This window comes from Taudactylus pleione, unplaced genomic scaffold (assembly GCF_031769625.1).
Source record: "Taudactylus pleione unplaced genomic scaffold, aTauple2 ptg000080l, whole genome shotgun sequence".
NCBI lineage: Eukaryota > Metazoa > Chordata > Amphibia > Anura > Myobatrachidae > Taudactylus > Taudactylus pleione.
In genome coordinates this window covers 4,572,618-4,591,697 of record NW_028284482.1, presented here as the reverse complement: position 1 = coordinate 4,591,697, position 19,080 = coordinate 4,572,618, and positions in this window count along the sequence as shown.

Genomic DNA, 19,080 nt, shown 5'->3' with positions numbered 1-19,080 from the left:
GAAAGGCAATGGGTACCTGAAGATGACGGTGAAGGTCCTTGGAGAGCTTGCTAATAGCAAGAGATCATCCAAGTATGGGAGCAGTCTGATCCCCTGACGATGAAAGTGGGCCGCCATAACTGCCATGATCTTGGTAAAGACCCGTGGAGCTGTAGAAAGCCCAAACGGCAGTGCATGAAATTGGAAATGTTGCTGTAGGACAGCAAACCAGAGATACCGCTGATGAGAGGGTGCTATAGGTACATGTAGGTAAGCATCCTTAATATCCAGAGACACCATAAAGTCTGAACAAAATGATGGCTATTGTTAGCTGATACAGTGTCCGCATGTAATGCACATACCCGTAGCACTTCCTCAGGTGGACAGGTCTGCCACTGCCGCAATTGGTGTATCCTCCGGCAGCACAGTGGGATCTGTTCCTACCAGCTGGAAAGTGACCCTGCGGTCAGTTGTGGGGCCCATCCTCTGCTATAGATGTACCCGTACCGTACTGATGTGAGCCATGTCCTCGCAGCCGAAATCTGGTGTAATGTGGAGGGGAAGTCCTGCACCACACGGGGCGAGTAGGTCACATCAGAGGTATCGACTGTCCGGCTGTTCAAAGATAAAATGCTTATATGTGCAGCTCCACGGGACAGCAGGCAATGTCTCCAGAGATATGGAAGTGCACAGGTGGAGCAATTGTGTTTCTAAAAACTAATAAAGGTATGCCGGCCAGACCAAGTAGCTGCCTGGCAAAGTGATTCCATGGAAATCCCGCGAGCAGCCGGCCATGAGGAACCCACTGAGCGGGTGGAATGCACTGTAATAGAAGGTGGAGGGTCCCTAGATGAGGCCATATCCACCTGTCTGATGGTTAGATGAATCCAGCGGGCCAGCAACTGTTTTGAAGCTGGCCAACCAGGATGAACAGCATCATACAAAACAAACAGAGTCTGTTTTACGTATGGCCGCAGTCCACTCCACATAGATCCGAAGAGCCCTAATAACATCCAAGGATCTTGACTAAAGTGAATCCTGTGGAAGAACCGGTACCACAATAGGTTGGTTGATGTGGAAAGCCGAAACCACCTTAGGAAGAAAATCCATTCTTGTATGGAGTTTCACTCTATTCTCATGAAATACCAAGTATGGAGGACGACAGGATAAAGCTCCCAGCTCTGACACCCTCCTGGCTGATGCCAGTGTGAGAAGAAGTGTTACCTTCCATGAAAGATATTTTAACGATATAATATATATATGTATATTACTGACAATGGCGCTCACAATTGCAGAAGTATAATTAACTAATTGACCAGAGTGCAGCTGCCAATCAAAGAAGGCTGTGCAATATCTCTGAAAAAAGCAATAAATATTGAATTGGCTGTGCAGTCTAGTCAAATTGATAACAATCAGTGGGTGGAATTCAATTGTTTTTGCGGGCCGGATCTCCTGTCTAAAGTGATGGGAGATCACGGGCCGCTATTCAATTGTTCCAGCTTTTCACACTGATCGCACCCAAAGTGGTAGGGTTTAGCCACGTAAATCGGCTAACCCTGACCAAAGTGCTGGGTGCGATTGCGAAAAGTGCCGTTTGGGCGCCTAAACAGGTCACTTTTTCGCCAATTTCAGCTCGCACCCCTCTGGGGCTCTGAGCTGAAATGGAGCGCTGGCAGCTGATCGCGCCCAACAGGAGCAACAATTGAATAGCTCCGTCAGGCGCGATGGGGGCTGGAAACAATTGAATTCCGCCCTTTGTGTATAAAAAAGCATTTATTAACAAATCCCGTATGGAGATTAGCACTAGAAAACACAGTATATAAAAACATATAATGCAGTCTTGAACAACTACGGTATACTGTCCTAAAATTAAGTGCTACTGTAGTAACACCGATAGATGGAAGAGTAGGTGATTATCAAATCTACGTGGAACATAAGATAAAGTTTTAAATAGCTGTAATATAACCACCCAATTGGGACTGATGTCTGGTGTCAATGCCCTGTGTGCCGGTATTTCACCTGTCTTCAGTGTACTCGGCACAATGCACTGCTGATTGCAGCCAGGCCCACCAAGAGCCGCGGCAAGCCCGGGTACAAGGGAGCGTGGCCTAATCGTGGGAGGCGTGATCATGCCCCCTTTGAGGAGAAAAAAAAAAGTTTAGCAGCACCACCGAGCGGCGCTGTGCGCTGGGGAGGGGGGTGTCTCCCAGTGCAGCCCAGCACACAGCAGCATGTGCTGGGCTGCTGTCATGTAAGAGGGGGTGGGAGTGGTGCTGGACCTGGGCCCCCACCGGGCCCCTCCAGCAAGCCCGGGCAATTTGTGCCCTCTCCCCCCCTCTCGGCGCCCCTGAATGCAGTGGCCGTGGTGTTTATAGCAGCCGTGATATCTCCGGTACCTGTTGATGTATAGGCATGGCTCTGTAGTAAAAGTTCATGGGGAGTTGGGCTGAGATCTAGTGATCTGTCTCCGGTCTGCTCTGCACAGTGCACCGCAATCAGTGAGTGCTGTGGCTGCCGGGGTGGTAAGGATACAGAAAATAAAAAAAGAGATTTGCCCCCCAGCACACTGCAGCAAAAACAATACTTAAATCCTACATAATAATAGCGATTCAGAGGTATTAGTTACACACATTTGCAAATATATGAATAAGCGCCAGGCCAATCATGAAGGCTCCTCTATACTGGCATCCCTAAAATAAAGGGGCTCACGTCCGAGAAGCAAGGCACCCCAAAAAAATTCCATGTGGAGGTTTTTTGGGGTACCTCCAAGGTAAGTTAGCTCTCAGCTTTTATATGTACTGTTATCATGCAGTACATCAATTGTAATTATATGACCCAGAGTGGGTGCTACCATTATGTAGCAATAATTATTTTGGGGTGAGCGTTTGGGAGTGGGGCCCCCAGGGGGGTTCTGACTGGGCCTTTCTCATGGCATCACCACTTAATTCACATAGAATACTTTTATCACTTCTCTATTTGTTTGTACATTATTTATGTCATTTTAATTCTTTATCATTTCATTAACACTTATTGATTTATCTTTACACATCTTTCCTATATACTTCACTATCACCTTTTTTCCCTTTTTCGTGTGATGCCCTGGAGATGGCCCTTGGCTGGAATTTTTTTGGGGTGCCTTGCTTCTCGGACGTGAGCCCCTTCATTTTAGGGACGCAGTATAGAGGAGCCTTGACGATTGGCCTGGCGCTTATTCATATATTTGCAAATGTGTGTAACTAATACCTCTGAATCGCTATTATTATGTAGAATTTAAGTATTGTTTTTGCTGTAGTGTGCTGGGGGGCAAATCTCTTTTTTTTCTGTGTTCAGTGTAAACCCCGCCCTTTACAAGCACCTGTGTTATGCAATTAAGCTGATCTGAGCACCTACCATTTTTTTGGGGTGGTAAGGATACCTGGTGTTATGGCAGTGGGACACGGCTGCTTGGCTCTGCAAGGAGCCCGGTTGAATGGAATGCTCTGTTAGGAGGGTGTTGCAGGCTTCACCTATCATTAAAGTGTCTGATGTAGTTGCAGTCTGTGCTGGATGCCAGGAGTATATCAGCATAAAGGTAATAATAAAATATGTTCCACGAATGAAGGAGACTCAACACGTTTCTTTGCTCATAAGCACCTTCGTATGGGAGTATAGTCTGAGCTCCATAGCGGAAGTCTTTTAAAGCACACCATTTGACAGTCCACAGGTGTGTCTAATTATCTACATTTGTAGCTGTTCATCAGTTAGGAACAAAGTTAAACAGGTGCAACTTATTGCTGTGTCTATACAGATGAAAATTAGCAAGCTAAAATATGTAATGTGTTTAAACAGACTCACAATTATATAACATTCTATTGGTTTCCCAATAACTCTGAATAAATAATCTAAATAACATATGCAAATGCCATATCAGATCATGAATCTAGCATGTATATCATGTTCAATAAACATTAGTAATTATATTTTCTATTTCAAGCTCATAGTATACATATCTAAAGATAAAGGGCCTGATTCAGAGGCGCTCGCTGTTTGCGAGTGCTCGCTCTGAATCAGGGTGGGGTTTTTTTTTCAGCCTCCAGGCCACACACTAAGCTGTGGGTGGCCACCCACAGCTTTTGAGGGTGGCCTGGCGATGTTCGTGATTATCGCGACCATCGGCCTTGTGAGGAGACCCTTGTGGTAGGGTCTCAGCTCTCGCAAGCCCGAGTAGCCTTCCTGCTCTAATAGAGTAGGAAGTCCACTACTGACATCACGAGTAGGGCCGTCCACAAACGCCAGGCGTTCCTAAGGGAATGCCTGTGTTTGTGCAGCCACTCCCCCTCCCCACCTACAAAATGGGGCGAGCTGTCAATCAACATCGACAGCCGCCCCGTCTTGTAGCGAGACCTGTTGCAACGGTGCTGCCATCGCAGTACGGATCTTGTGCATGCGCACGCCGGAAGTAAAACATGCGCAGTCGGGGACTGTTGACCAGCTTGCGAGCGGATCTGAATCAGGCCCAATGATCGCAATTTGTTCGCACATTTGCCCAATGTATACACATGTGGTTGTCATATCAGATAGAGATAGCTCGTCAGGATATTATGGATACACCCAAATTATATCAAATACTATATATATGGATCACCTAATAAACAAGGTGTGCAAACAGTAATACTGTCGTGGCATGGTCTGACTGTACCCTGACTGCTCGGCCCCGCAACAAGTGATCTGCTGTCTGAATAGCGTAGAAGACTGCCCTTAGTTACAATATTTATCGGCAGACTTGCTTCTTGTGATGTCCAGCGGCCTTGGAAGTGATGCTCTTGAATCACAGCCCCCTAGCCTCTCAGACTGGCATCTGTGGTGAAAAGAGTCCAATCCCACACTCCAAATCTCTTTCCCTCCATTAAGTGTACCGAGTTCAACCACCAGAGAAGGGATATCTGAGTTCTGGGACATAACCTTACCCGTTGGTGAAGGAAAAGATGGCATCCTGTCCATTGTGAGAAGAGGTCTAGGTGAAACGTTCTGGAGTGAAAACGTTCATAAGGAAAGGCCTCAAATGCCACAACCATCTTCCCCAGGAGTCGAATGCAAACATGCACCAATACCTGACTATGTCGAAGGACCGTCCTCACCATCTCCTGTATGGAAGCAGATGAGACTTGGGAAAGTTCAGGATCCATCCTTGATTAATGAGAAGGCTGTGTGTCACTGTGATGTTCTGCATTAATTGGACCCTGGAATGGGCCTTCAGCAGGAGATCGTACAGGTAAGGGATAATAGTGATCCCTTGTTTCTGAAGTAGACTCATCATCACAGCCATGACCTTTGTAAATATCCTGTGGGCTGATGATAAGCCAAAGGGTAAGGCCTGACACTGGAAGTGTGAATTCCGAACTGCGAATCTCAGAAACGCCTGATGAGGTGGCCAGATAGGTATGTGAAGGTAGGCATCCTTGATCTCTAGAGATACCATGAATTCACCTTCCTCTAGTCCCACAATCACTGAAGGGACTCCATTTTGAACTTGAAAATCTTTAGGTATGGATTGAGATCCTTCAAATTCAGAACAGGTCTGACCATGCCGTTTGGAACCATGAAGAGACTGGAGTAAAAACCCTTTCCAGTCTGATTTCTAGGAACGTGGACCACCACTCTTGTGGATAGAAGCTTGTCTATTGCTTCCTGTAGAACAAAACTCCTGTCGTTGGAAACTGGTAAACCTGTGGTAAAAAACCGAGGTGGAGGTTGAAACGGAAAGTCGAGCTTGTATCCCCGAGTGATGAGATCCCGGACACAAGCGTCCATACAAGATTCCGTCCATATTTATTTGAAGTCCCGAAGATGCGCTCCCACTCTGGGGTCCCTCAGGTGAGAAAGAAGCCAGTCATGCACGAGAATTGGTAGTGGACTTAACCTCCTGTTGAGCAGGTGTTGCGGCTCTGCCATGACTTCTGGAACCATGGGAAGTTAATGGTCCTCCTCTGAAGCGACCGCGTGAATGTTCCGGTGCACGAAAGGACCAAAACGAGGATCCCAAGTAAGATCTTCTAGGAGGAGGAGCCGCAGATGGAAGATAAGTGGACTTACCCCCAGTAGCTTGAGAAATCCATTTATCTACTGTAGCTCTGCTCCAAATAATACACTTCCTGTAAATGGAAGTGCTTCCACAGCTTTCTTTGATTCTGCATCTGCCTGCCATTGTTTTAGCCACAGCGCCCTACATTCCGAAATCGCCAGAGCTGAAGTTCTGGAGGCGATATTGCAAACTTCTTTGGACGCTTCTCCAAGGAAAGTCACAGCTTCACCTATATGCTCTGCTAACGGAATAGGCTCCTCCACTGGCAGATGATCTCTCATTCCGTCAGCCAATTGTTTTGCCCAAAGCTCAAATGCTTTGTTAGTCCAGCAGCTTATGATCGCAGGACGCAGTGTGACACCTGCAGCTGTATAAATGGACTTGAGAGTATTCTCCAATCTCCAGTCCGATGTGTCTTTAAAAGACAGGGCTCCAGGGACTGGAAGCGTAGTCTTCTTAGACAGCCGTGATACTGATGGGTCTACTGTAGGGGGGAGTCTCAAGATTTTTTGCTATCTGCAGGAAAAAGATAATAACTGCCGAGACATCTGAAAATTTTTATCCGGATGTTCCCAAGTTGACGTCAGAAGAGAAGTTCTTCTGAAACTGGAAAACCAATAGCCTGTCTTTGTTTCTTTAGAAAGAAATACTGTCAAGCAGGACCTGTGTCCTCCTCCTGTATCTGCAATATCTGGCGGATCACAGAAATTAAAGCTTCTATCCCATTGGACACTGGCTCAGACTCCTCCTGGAGTTCTTTAGGCGACTCTGGAGCATATCCTCCTCCCCTGAGTTGTCTGATAGGAGGACTGAGGGCAACAGTCTCTTTTTTGAGACCTGTGGAGAGGATCCAGTTGCTGTACTGGAAAGAGCCATGGCTTTTGAGATCCCCTCCATGGATTTAGCCAAGGACCTAGCCCATGCTGGTTCTTCTAGAGCCACTGACCCATAAGCCTCTCTTTCTTGTCAAGAAGCCTCCAGCTCAGCAGAGAGATGGGACCTGACTGATGTAACCTGCACAGATTGCAATTGTCACACAATAGGGAGTTAGATGACTGCCCCTGTGTACATTTTTCTGCACACTTTTTTCAGGTAAATAACCTTTGGGACACCTTAGAGTCCTTACCAGTCATGATACATACAGACCCCCACACAAATAACAGTAAAGTGTAGTGAAAAAGGTCAAGAAAAGAAACTGAGATACAGAGAGGCAGGAGAGAACCACTCTAGCCCTAATAGCGCTCCTAGCAGTGCCAGAAAATGCTAGGCATAGAAAGGAAGTAGCCACTGTAAGTAGTCCTGCCTTAATTGCTCTCCTGACCAGCCTAAACCCCACTGTTTACTCACAGACCAGGTTAGGCTATCAGTTTCCTGTAGCAGCATTTCTCTTATCCAGCAAACTCTGTAATGGCCTCCAGCACACCACAATGGAAGTGCTGATAGCTGCTGGAAGGAGCAGGCTCTGGAGCTAGGCTCCACCACCACCCTTGCTGTGGTGCTTAACTGAATATATAGCGTGCTCTGCTGTATGGCTGCCCCGCTACATGGAGCAACGTAGCTGCTGTATATGCCGCCCTTTTGATTAACCTGGCTACCCCGCTAGATGAAGAGCCAGGGTCTACTTACAGTAGCTGCTCCGCTGCCGGCGGCTGACTATGTCAGATGTCTCAGTAGTCGGGGACCCCAGGCGAACTGCATGCAGTTGCGAGCGGGTCTCCCCAGCAGCTCCATCAGTGCAGACAGGCAGTGCAGCTGCTGCCTGTCTGTTCTGTAAAAATTCTTGATCTTCAGCGCAGCAGCGCTTTTACTATTAAAAAACCCTGAGGAGAATGTGACATACACATCCAGCTCCCCTCGGACACAAACTAAGACTGGGCTTGTAAGGGGGGGTATAGAGGGGGAGGAGCTAGTCACACTTCAAAAAATTTTAAAGTGCCAGCTCCCACTTAGCACTGTATATACCCCACTGTCTTGAAGCCTCCAGTGTCCCCTAGTGGATGAAGGAGAAATTCAATTTAGATGGAGGTTCCTCCTCCCCCAAGGGGGAGTCAGAGAGAGCAAAGTCTACGTCTTCTGTTTCCCCAGATGATTACTCAGAATCTGAAAGCTGGGTGAACTGGGAAGATAATACAGCACACTTAGTAGTTTTACTAGGTAAGGGTCTCTCCTTTTGCAACATTTGTTGAAAGGCTGTAGAGGGAGCCGCCAGACTCTGAGCTGAGGTAGAAAGTATGTCTACCCATGGAGGAGGTACTGGATTTGCAGGGTTTACCTGTAGTGGCCGTTCCATAGGGGGAGCGATCACAGGGACCGCTAGGTGGTCCGCAATTTTTGCCAACACCTGTGAAAAGGAAGCCCAGGGGGGTTCCTGAGGAGAGGCTGCAGGGGCCGACTGGCCAGGTGCCGTATAACAAGATGCACATAGACCAGCTTGAATGGGATCCTCTGGAGTTAAACCTGCTAAACAGGACTTACAAGAAAACCAGGGTAGGAGCAGTTGCATGCTTGTTACTCTTGCCTTTGCTAGACATAGCTGCAAGGATGGTATAGCACACAATATGGCAAAGTGCTAGAGAGCAACACAGATATACAGCATGTGACAGCCCTCACAAATACAAGAAGATATGAAGTACAGTGAACCCCCTATGCCTCAGTATTCCAGGGTTATAGTGAAAGAAAGGGAAAGGTATAAGCTGACAGTTGAGAAAAATAGACAGCAGCGCTAGCACAAGTCACATACAATGCAGAGTATATAATATAACTGCAGTAGGCACTAAATTCAACTACAAAGACAGCAGTGGCTGGTAGGAAATAGCGCTGTAGAACCTGGCTCCTATGAGAGGTATACAGGGAGACTGGACCCAGCGTTCCAAGAGACTTGTGGCTGTTTGCAGAAAATGGCTACCCTGAGGGGTGGAGAGTGAGGGAGGAACAGCTCAGGGAGTGGCAAGACCACGGTGGAATGGCGTCCTGAGCTGGGGGATGGGCAGCAGGGAGAGGACCATCTCCCCTATGAGGACATCAACCACCGGGTCCCAGGCCTCAGCTACAGTATTTCCTGCACCAGTATAAAGTTATGCCCTGGTGGTCTAGTGGAGTCCCGGCCGAACCAGTCTACATCAGTGCCTCCAGTCTGTCTCCTGAGACCGGAGGTTAAACTGCACATAGACGAGGTCCTTACCTGTTCCCTTGAGTCCCGGCTGCAGTCTGGGGTCGGAGGAGCCACACTAGCTAGGTCCCCCCTAAGCCCCTCCGAAAGTACCTACCCTATGGCTGGAGTCGCTGTGCCGCCGAGGGTAATGGAGCAGCAGTGCAGATGTCCAGAGGACTGTCTAGCACTGCTTGCTCTGTTATAGTAAAATAAATAAAAAAGTAAATCATAAAACAAAGCTTGATCCAGCTCCTGCCGGACACCAACGAAAACTCAGTTGCCTTCAGGCTGTGGGCAGGGTATAGGGGGAAGGACCGGAGCATCCTGGGACAGAAAAAGTTTTGCTGTTGGTGTCTGTTACAACTTGCAGCTAATGACCCTCCGATAAGATTGCAGTATTGATTTTTCTTTTCAATAACTCTTTATATGTCCATCTGGTGGAGTATGGGGGAGGGGGGAGATGGCGAGCTATCTAGTTTATTTATATTTCTACAGTGTCTTTACAATGATTTGTTGTACTATTCTAATTTTTTTATGTATGGCAATTATTCCATATGTAAATAGAACCTATTGGTTCTTCTTTTTGCTGTTTGGATAATATTATACACAATTTGCACTACTGTACAACTATTGTGATCATTGCATTTGTATCATTGCTCATTGTGATGTCTATAAATGTGACACTTGACGCTGCAATAAAAAATTTGTTTAAAAAAAAAAAAAAAAGATATACCAAGAATCATCACTGCTAAAGGTGCATACACACACAACGATTTTGTTACCAACGATTTTCTGAACGATTTTCTGTCAGATTATCTGTCAGATTTTTCAAAGTGTAATGAACGATTTTTTTGAACTACAAATGATTTTTGCATATTCCCTTAATGAAAATCGTTGAGTTGACAAGTCTGACTGAACTACAAACGTGAACGCGCATGAACGATAATCGTTCTTCGTTTGACTCAGAAAGTGAACGATTTTTTCAAACGATTATCGTTAAACTATATCATTTAACGATAATCGTTCAAAAAATCGTTTTGTGTGTATGCAGCTTAAGGTGCCAAAAAGTGTGCATTTCCCTGACTACGGACTAACCTTTGAGGTTATATGAAACTATTTTATTAAATTGAAACCTCATATTGAACTCTTATAAAAGTTCTGTGTTTTATCTATTTTTCGTGAGACTTTTACATGTAGATATGTGTCCAATTGCTGCAGACTACACAACATCTAGACCCTTTATTGTATTTCCCATAGGCAGACGTGGCAACGCTATGCTGGTTATTGTGAAGCTCATACATCGGTTGGACTGCAGTAGTCTTTGGTCACTGCGAGTGGTAGATCTTCGTACGTTTCATCATGGCGGATTAGGAAGATGTCTCTGTGAGATTAAGTCAGAGATGTGTGTATGAATTTTGTGTTAAACTGGAGAAAGCGGTAATGAAACTCAAGAGAAGTTACGGCAAGCATACGGTGAGGAAACAATTAGCCGTGCTGCAGTATTTCGCTGGTGGAAGCACTTTAAAGGAGAATAATACACAAATGACTAAGCGCGTTCTGGGAGACCATCCACCGTGGTTACAGATGTCAACATTGCCAAAGCTGCGGAGATGTTGCAAAATGACAGAAGGTTAACTTTATGGAAACTTTCGGCTTTACTTGGCATCTCATTCGAACGAGTTCAGCATATTGTGACAAAGGAACTGAAAATGCATTGCATGTGTGCCAAGTAGGTACCCAGAAAACTCACAGAAGAGATGCGACGACGAGTTGAATCATGCAAGAACACCGCTCGAATGTCGGAGATGATACACGATCTGCTGACATCGATTGTGACGTGTGACAAATCGTGGATTCGCCATTATCCAAACAACATTCCAGTGTATGGAAACACTAGAATTCGCCTCTGCCCAAAAAATTCTGTGGGATTCCTTTGGCGTGTAAAGTCATGCTTGTACTGTTCTTTGATGCACATGGTATGATCCTACAACACTGTGTTCCCTGTGGACAGATAATTAATGGTGACTACTATGCAAACGTCCTTTTGCGTGGATCCTTGAGGAAGAAAAGGTCACATTTGCTGAAGAAATAGTGGTTTTTGCTCCAAGACAATGCCTGATGCTGCTGCTGTTGCAATGATTGACTGAAATTAATGGGACAGCACTGGAACACCCTCCATATAGCCCGGACTTAGCACCCTGTGATTTCTGGGCATTCTCAACCCTGAAAAAACAACTGCATGGAAAGATCTCAACAGATGAAGTGAAAAATGCCACAGCTGCAACACTGAAAGTGATGTCACAAAAAACAGTCTACAGCATGTCTTTGAGTTGTTGTTGAAACGCTGCAAAAGCAGTTCCAAGGGAACAGGCAGGAAGAATGGCCAGATGGACCGGATCAAAACACTTGGAATTACACTGGGAGTCAATCAGACCAGATGCTAGAGTACAGAATATGAGCCCAATACTCTGGCATTGGCTAGTACCCAGACACTACCTTAAAATAGGGAGTGATTCAAATTTGGTGCTAGAGTGACAACACATTTTTGGTGCATCTGTCCCTTTAAAACTAAAACAGAGCGGTGCGCACATCCCCGGTAAAGCTGCAGCCATCAGCAGCAACAAGAAAAAGATGCTGGTGGTTCCCACAGCAGCCAGGGAGAGGGACCGATGGTTAGCCTGGGAGACACCAGGTGCGGACGGTGCTGACCAGCACCCACTCGCAATGTAGCCACAGCTGCTCCAGGGGACCATCCTCGCTGGGCCCAGTAAGAAAGAGTCTGGTTCTGGAGTGCTGTGACAAAAACGAAGCAAAATGGTAAAACCCTAGACTAATCTTATAGCCTCCCACATTTTTTCATGGGATTGCTACTTTATTTTGGACATTGACCTATATATACTGTACTTCTCCCTGTTGCCCTCCAACAGAAGATACATGAGATTAGGCTACTAGTAAGGGCAGCACATGTGAATAATGCACAGTCGCAAACAAGTGATTTTGTGAATATAGAAACAATTTCATCAGGGTCACAATAAAAAATATAAAAAGCCACCTACAGTAATAAATGCTGCTCCCATCACCATGTGGGCAGGTACATCCTTCGGTATCAGCTGCACTCTGATGACATCACAGAAGCGATGTTTCCAAGCTAAACAAGATTTTCAGTGTGCAATGTTAACACATCGTGTTACAAGTAGAGATGTGCGGCTTGATTTCAGCAGAAACCGAACACACCTGAACTTAGGAGCCCTGAGTCAAACCGAGTCGGAGCTCGGTACTTCCCGCCGGGTTCGGATCCCAAAACAAGGCAAAAATTTAATCTTCCCGGTGCCGGATCTCGCGTGTTTTGGATTGAATATAAATGTTCCTCCCTCGTGAATGGGCGCCATTTCACAAAGGAGATCCATGGGGGGAAGCACTGTAATGTGTGTTACTTTCATTGTTAACTAAATGTACTGTGTCATTTAAAAATGTCATTAGGAACATTCTGTTTATCTTAAAGGGGCACTATGTGGGCAAAGTCATTAAAACAGAACACCATTTAGCAGCACTGTTTAACTTAAAAGGCACTGTCATTAAAAAAAAACTATAGGAGCACTGTGGACTGTGGGCTGCAGCACTGTTAAAAAAAAAAATAACATTCAGTAGGTGCCACCGTTACTAGAGGCTGTGAGTCGCAATGTTTAAAAAAAAAAAAGAAACTTGTGTTCAGATTGGGGCACTGTATTCAAAAACATATTATTTGGGTGCCACCCTTATACTAGGAGTGTTGTGAGTCGATATGGATCAGTCAATAGAAGAGCAGGAGCAGCAACCCCTAGTCATGGTAGTACTTTAACATCTACTAAAGGTGGTCAAGGGGAAATAAAGTTTAAGATTCTAGCTGTTAATCTTACTGAATACTGTTAATATCAGCTTAACTCTCTAATAATGTCTTTTTACCTTAGTTCTTTGGCCTAGTCTTACATGATCTAGCTACTACTACTCTCTACTCTAATATTCAATTTCTGCTTCCATCTTATCTCCACTCTATAATATATTATTGTTGTGCTAATACTTTACCTCATCCTTACCATGACCATGTTGTCTTCAACTCCTCCCTTCACTCAGTTTCTAACTAATCTTTTGTTCTGCCCTCTGACTCCACCTCCTCTCTCTGCCTTCCTCTCCCTCTTCTCCCATTACTCCATTTTCTTTCTCTTATACCCCACAAGGATCCTACTACCCCACTGGTAATCTTTCCTCCCTTACTTATCTCCCTGTCACTTCACCCCACTTTCATTCACATCTCCTTAACTTCCCTCCATGCCCACTTCCTACAGGTTCCCCTCCTAGCACAGGAGCACGCATGATCCCTACACTCTATTCATCTCAGTCTCCCAAAGTATTCTCATCTCCACGCTATTGCAACCCTGATAATCTCATTCACATCTCTCCTATCAACTCTGTCACTCTATCCTGTGCCCTCTGGAATGCCAGATCAGTCTGTAACAAACTGGCCCCCACCCATGACCTTTTCATCTCCAACTCCTTGAATCTCCTTGCCATTACTGAAACCTGGATTTTACCCTCTGACACCATTTCTCCTGCAGCTCTCTCTTATGGGGGCCTCACCTTCTGGGGGTCGCCATGGCATGGTGTTGGGCTCCTTCTATTCCCCTGGTTACTCATACCAACATATACCATCAGAACCATCCCTTACATTCTCCACATTTCAAGTTCACGCTATACGCCTCTTCCAACCAGTACACCTCAGAGTAGCTGTCATCTACCGTCCTCCTGGCCCTCCCTCCAAGTTCCTTGACAACTTTGCTTCCTGGCTCACTCACTTTCTCTCCTCAGACCTTCCCTCTATTATCCTCGGTGACTTCAATATTCCTATTGATATCCCCACAGAATCTGCTGCCTCCAAACTACTCACCCTCACTTCTTCATTTGGACTCTCCCAATGGACCTCCTCACCCACCCATGCGAGTGGGAATTTGCTTGATCTGGTATTCACTCACCATTGTGATATTTCTGCCTACTCCAATTCCCCATTCCCCCTCTCTGACCATCACCTCCTCTTTTTTAACCTATCCCTCTCTCCTTCCCCTCCACTACCTCTGAAAGCCACCATCACTAAGCGTAACATTGAATCTATCGACACTGCTTTCATTTCTTCCCTACTTGACTCACTTCTCTCCCCTATCCTTTCTCCTGCGCTGAGCAAGCTGCTTCCCTATACAATGCCTCCCTTACTTCTGCTCTTGACTCTGTTGCTCCGGCGATCACTACTCACCCTCGCAAATCCAAACCTCAACCTTGGCATTCCAAATACACCAGATACCTGCAAAAATGTTCACTAACCGCTGAGCAACAGTGGAGAAGATCACGCTCTCAGGCAGATTTTCTCCATTTCAAATTCATGCTGTCATCCTACAGTGCTGCCCTTTCCCTCTCTAAAGAGTCATATTTCAAGAATCTAATCTCCTCCCTGTCCTCAAATCCCCAGCGTCTCTTTTCCACCTTCAACTCCCTCCTCTGCCCACCCCCTCCTCATCTCCCCTCCTTGCTCTCTGACACTGACTTTGCTAATTATTTCACATCTAAAATTGATTCCATATGTCAGGACATCATATCCAACCAGTCCCCCAGCTCTCCACCTCCTCCTTTCCCCGAATCACCCCTCCCCATCCATTTTACTGACTCTGACATCCTTCTCCCCTGTGACTGGAGAGGAAGTTAAGGCCCTTATCCAGTCCTCCCCCCCCCCTTCCACCTCTCCCCTATCCCCTCCCACCTCCTCCGCTACCTCTCTCCTTCTGCCTGCTCCCATCTTGCCCACCTCCTTAATCTCTCCCTCTCTTCTGGCACTGTTCCTTCTGCATTCAAGCATGCCCGTGTCTCCCCCATTCATAAAAAAACCTAACCTTGATCCTAACATTCTAACTACCGACCAATCTCTCTCCTCCCTTTTGCCTCCAAACTCCTTGGGCGTATTGTTTACAACCGCCTCACCACATTTCTTTCCTCCCACTTCCTCCTTGACCCTTTTCAGTCTGGCTTCCGTTCTATCCACTCCACTGAAACTGCCCTCACAAAAGTCAGCAATGACCTCCTTGCTGCCAAATCCAAGAGCCACTACTCCCTGCTCATTCTCCTTGACCGCTCTGCTGCTTTTGACAGTGGACCACCCTCTACTGCTGCATATCCTTCACTCCCTTGGTCTACGTGGCACTGCTCTCTCCTGTCTGTCCTCCTACCTCTCTGACCGTTCCTTCTGTTTCCTCTCATGGTGACTCCTCCCCCCCACAGCCTCTTACAGTAGGTGTTCCCCAAGGTTCTGTTCTTGGACCCTTCCTATTCTCTCTATACATCTTCTCTAGGTAAACTCATCAGCTCTTTTGACCTCCATTATCATCTCTATGCTGATGATACTCAGATCTACCTTTCCTCACCTGATCTTTCCCCCTCTCTACTGACTTGTAGCTCTAACTGTCTCTCTGATATCTCTTCCTGGATTGCTCAAACTTAATGTCTAAGACTGAGCTCATAGTCTTCCCACATATCATCATGTCCCACTATTTCTTTATTAATAGATTGCATTACTATCTCATCTAGTCCCAAAGTACGTTGTCTTGGAGTCATCCTGGACTCTTCCCTCTCCTTCAAACCACACATTCAGAACCTCTCGCAGTCCTGTCGTTTCCATCTCAAGAATATTTCCAAGATCAGACCCTTTCTCACCCAGGATGCTACCAAAACCCTTGTACATTCACTTGTCATGTCCAGATTGGACTACTGTAACCTTCTCCTAGCTGCTCTCCCCGAATCCCAACTCTCTCCTCTCCAGTCTGTGCTCAATGCTGCTGCTCGGCTCATCTTCCTCTCCAAACGCTCATCTGCCTCCCCTCTTTTGCAAGCCCTCCACTGGCTCCCATTCCCTTTCAGAACCCAATTCAAGGCCCTCACCCATTCCTCTCCCATTTACATCTCTGATCTCATCTCCCTTCACTCTTCTGTCCGCCCTCTTCGTTCACTTAATACAAGCCGCCTTTCATGCCAATTGATTACTTCCTCCCACTCCCACCTCCAAGATTTTGCCCGTGCTGCTCCTCACCTTTGGAACTCCCTCCCTCTCCCTATCAGACTGCACCTCTCTACAATCTTTCAAACGAGCTCTTAAGACCCACTACTTCATTAAAGCCTTCCAGCTCTCATCCTAACTTGCTGCTACATCTTCCTTTCTCCCCGCCCACCCCATTCTGTGTCACTCCTGATTGTCTTCCTCTCCCTTAAAGAATGTAAGCTCTTTCGAGCAGGGCCCTCTTACTCCCCATTAGGGCAGCTAACACTTGGCTGCTTATGCGGGCGTTAAGGTCTCTAATATAGCAATGTTTATCCACTTCTTAGCAATATCTAACACCCTGGATACAAATTGTGGCTTGAACAGTTAAGCGGCCCATACACTGTGCGATTTTTTTTTACACAATGTGGACAATTTAGATGGATTGTAACAATCAATCGTGCACATCGTGTGTTGGTTTTGGTCAATTACAATGAAGATGCACGTCCCCGCCATCGTAAATCTGCATCGTACATCTTGAGAAAACTGCAAGATTACGACCTGTTGCGTACGTGGTGACACACATCGCACTAGTTTTTGTGTATTTACTATCTGATGTACGATGTCTTGCAAAATCCCTGGCCATTCCGTCTCCATTTTGAGCTTGAGACGCCGAAACGGAGAACAGCAAGCAGCATCATGAGCCTTGGCAAGTGAGTATATGTACTATACAGGCTACCCTGTAACCACTGTGCCACCAATGTTTATTCCCCTGGCACACCGTTTATACCACTGTGCTACCAGTTTTATTTTACCCTGGCACACCCTTGTTTTTACCACTGTGCCACCAATGTTTTATTTTACCCTGGCACACCAATGTTTAGATATTAAGGACCATTGTGTTTTTTGGGATTTTAGATTTATTTTTTAAACTATTCAACATGAAACAGTCATAGACATTTTAAAACAAACTGTGTAAAAGCGCCAATTTTTATAGTTTTGTATGTGAAATCCTATATCTTAACGAAATTTTTGTTTTTATTTCACCAGAAATGACAAGTATTAGAGAACGGCAGTTCATCACAGGCTTCCTGGAGTTGTACAGGGCCCATTAGTGCCTTTGGAAAATTAAGTCCAAGGATTATAGCAACAAGCAGAAATAGGCTGCTGCGAATGACGACATGGTGACCTTCAGCCTCAGGTACCATGACGAGGCAACCCCCAAATGGGTCAAACTGAGAATCCAGAACTTGCAGACAGTTTACGTGAGGGAGAGGAAGAAGGAAAGTCACTCCCGAGCATCTGGAGCAGAGGCAGAGGACATCTACACTAGTACCTTATGGTACTATAAACTTCTGGAGTTCCTCCATGAAGTGGAGCCCCAGCGTCCATCCAGAAGTCTTTTAGTGAACATGGTCCCCGATGAGGAGTCTTCTGAGAACCCAGGAGTGAACCACCGTCCTCTTTCGATCTGGTAAGTTATTATTGTTTTTTATAAGTACTTTATCGTATACTGTCCTCCTGCAATGGTACTGCCCCCACTCCATTAAAGTAGGCCAGGTATTGCTCCCTGACCTGGTTTGCCCGTGCAGTTGGTAGTGTCTCCCTCACTGTGGGTGTTGCAACAGAGGGCATTTGGGCACCCTCATGTGGTTGCCCCTGGTCATACCCATCGGTCCAAGCTGTTTGGAGTTTTTGGCCCGCAAAAAATTGTGTAGGGCACAACAGACCATGACCACAGAATCAATTTTGTCCACACGAAGGTTTATAGCCGAATGGAATATCCGGAACCAACTACGCATAATTCCAAAAGTATTTTCAACTATGCGCCGGGCCCCGGATAGGCGACAGTTGAAAATGCGTTTCTCTTTGTCCCCTTGTGCATACGACTTCATGAAATACTCATGTAGAGCCTCGTCTGCCACAAACACAAAGTTCAGGCCGTGCTTCATATCCGCTATTGTAGGCAATTTTAGACGGTTTTTGGCGAGTTGGTCAGAAAATTCTGTTTGCTTGAAGGAACCACCATCGGAAGCACGGCCATTTGTCCCCACATCAACGTAGACAGATAGTAGGCATTTACCACTGCCATCAGCACGATACTGTGAAATCCCTTATAATTTAAATAAAAGGAGCCACTGTGGGGAGGCGGAGTAATGTGTATGTTTCCCATCAATGGCTCCTCCGCAATTTGGGAAATTCCATCAACTTTCAAATTCTTCACCAATGGTTTTCCAGTCCTCCATCGATGTTGGAAACTAAATAACAAACAAAAATGCAAATAAATTTTATGAAACACATTAAAATAACATTTTCCTATCTCTCCTCTTACAGTCTGCTACATCAGAGTTTGACCCAAGTGCAAGTCCACAATTATTAAGCCAGTCTGCTGAAAGTGTGCCAGAAGTGGCGGAGCCAAGCGCAGATTCAGAAGAACGGCACGCTGTAACCTGTCAGTCCCTGATCCCCTATTGTGCAGCAGGTAAAGCAGGACAGTCAGACCACCAGATCTAGCCAAGCTAGTCAGACCACCAGATCAATTCGACAGCCTTGGATCACATGTGGCCAGCAATCTTCGTGTCATGGATGAGGATCAGCAACTCCATTTTGAAAGATTGATCTATGACATCATTATACAGGGGAAAAGGAAGCAACTAAAAATACTTCCAGGTGATCAAGGAGCCGGTACTCGCCTCCGCATCCAATACGGCCCATGGTTATATGGCATCGCCTTTATTTCCCCCACCAACCTGCCAGGACACTGGAAGAATGGGGCAAACCCCATCCCAACCCACACCCCCTCCCACCTACAGTACGCCTGAAGCATCTTACCCCGCAACA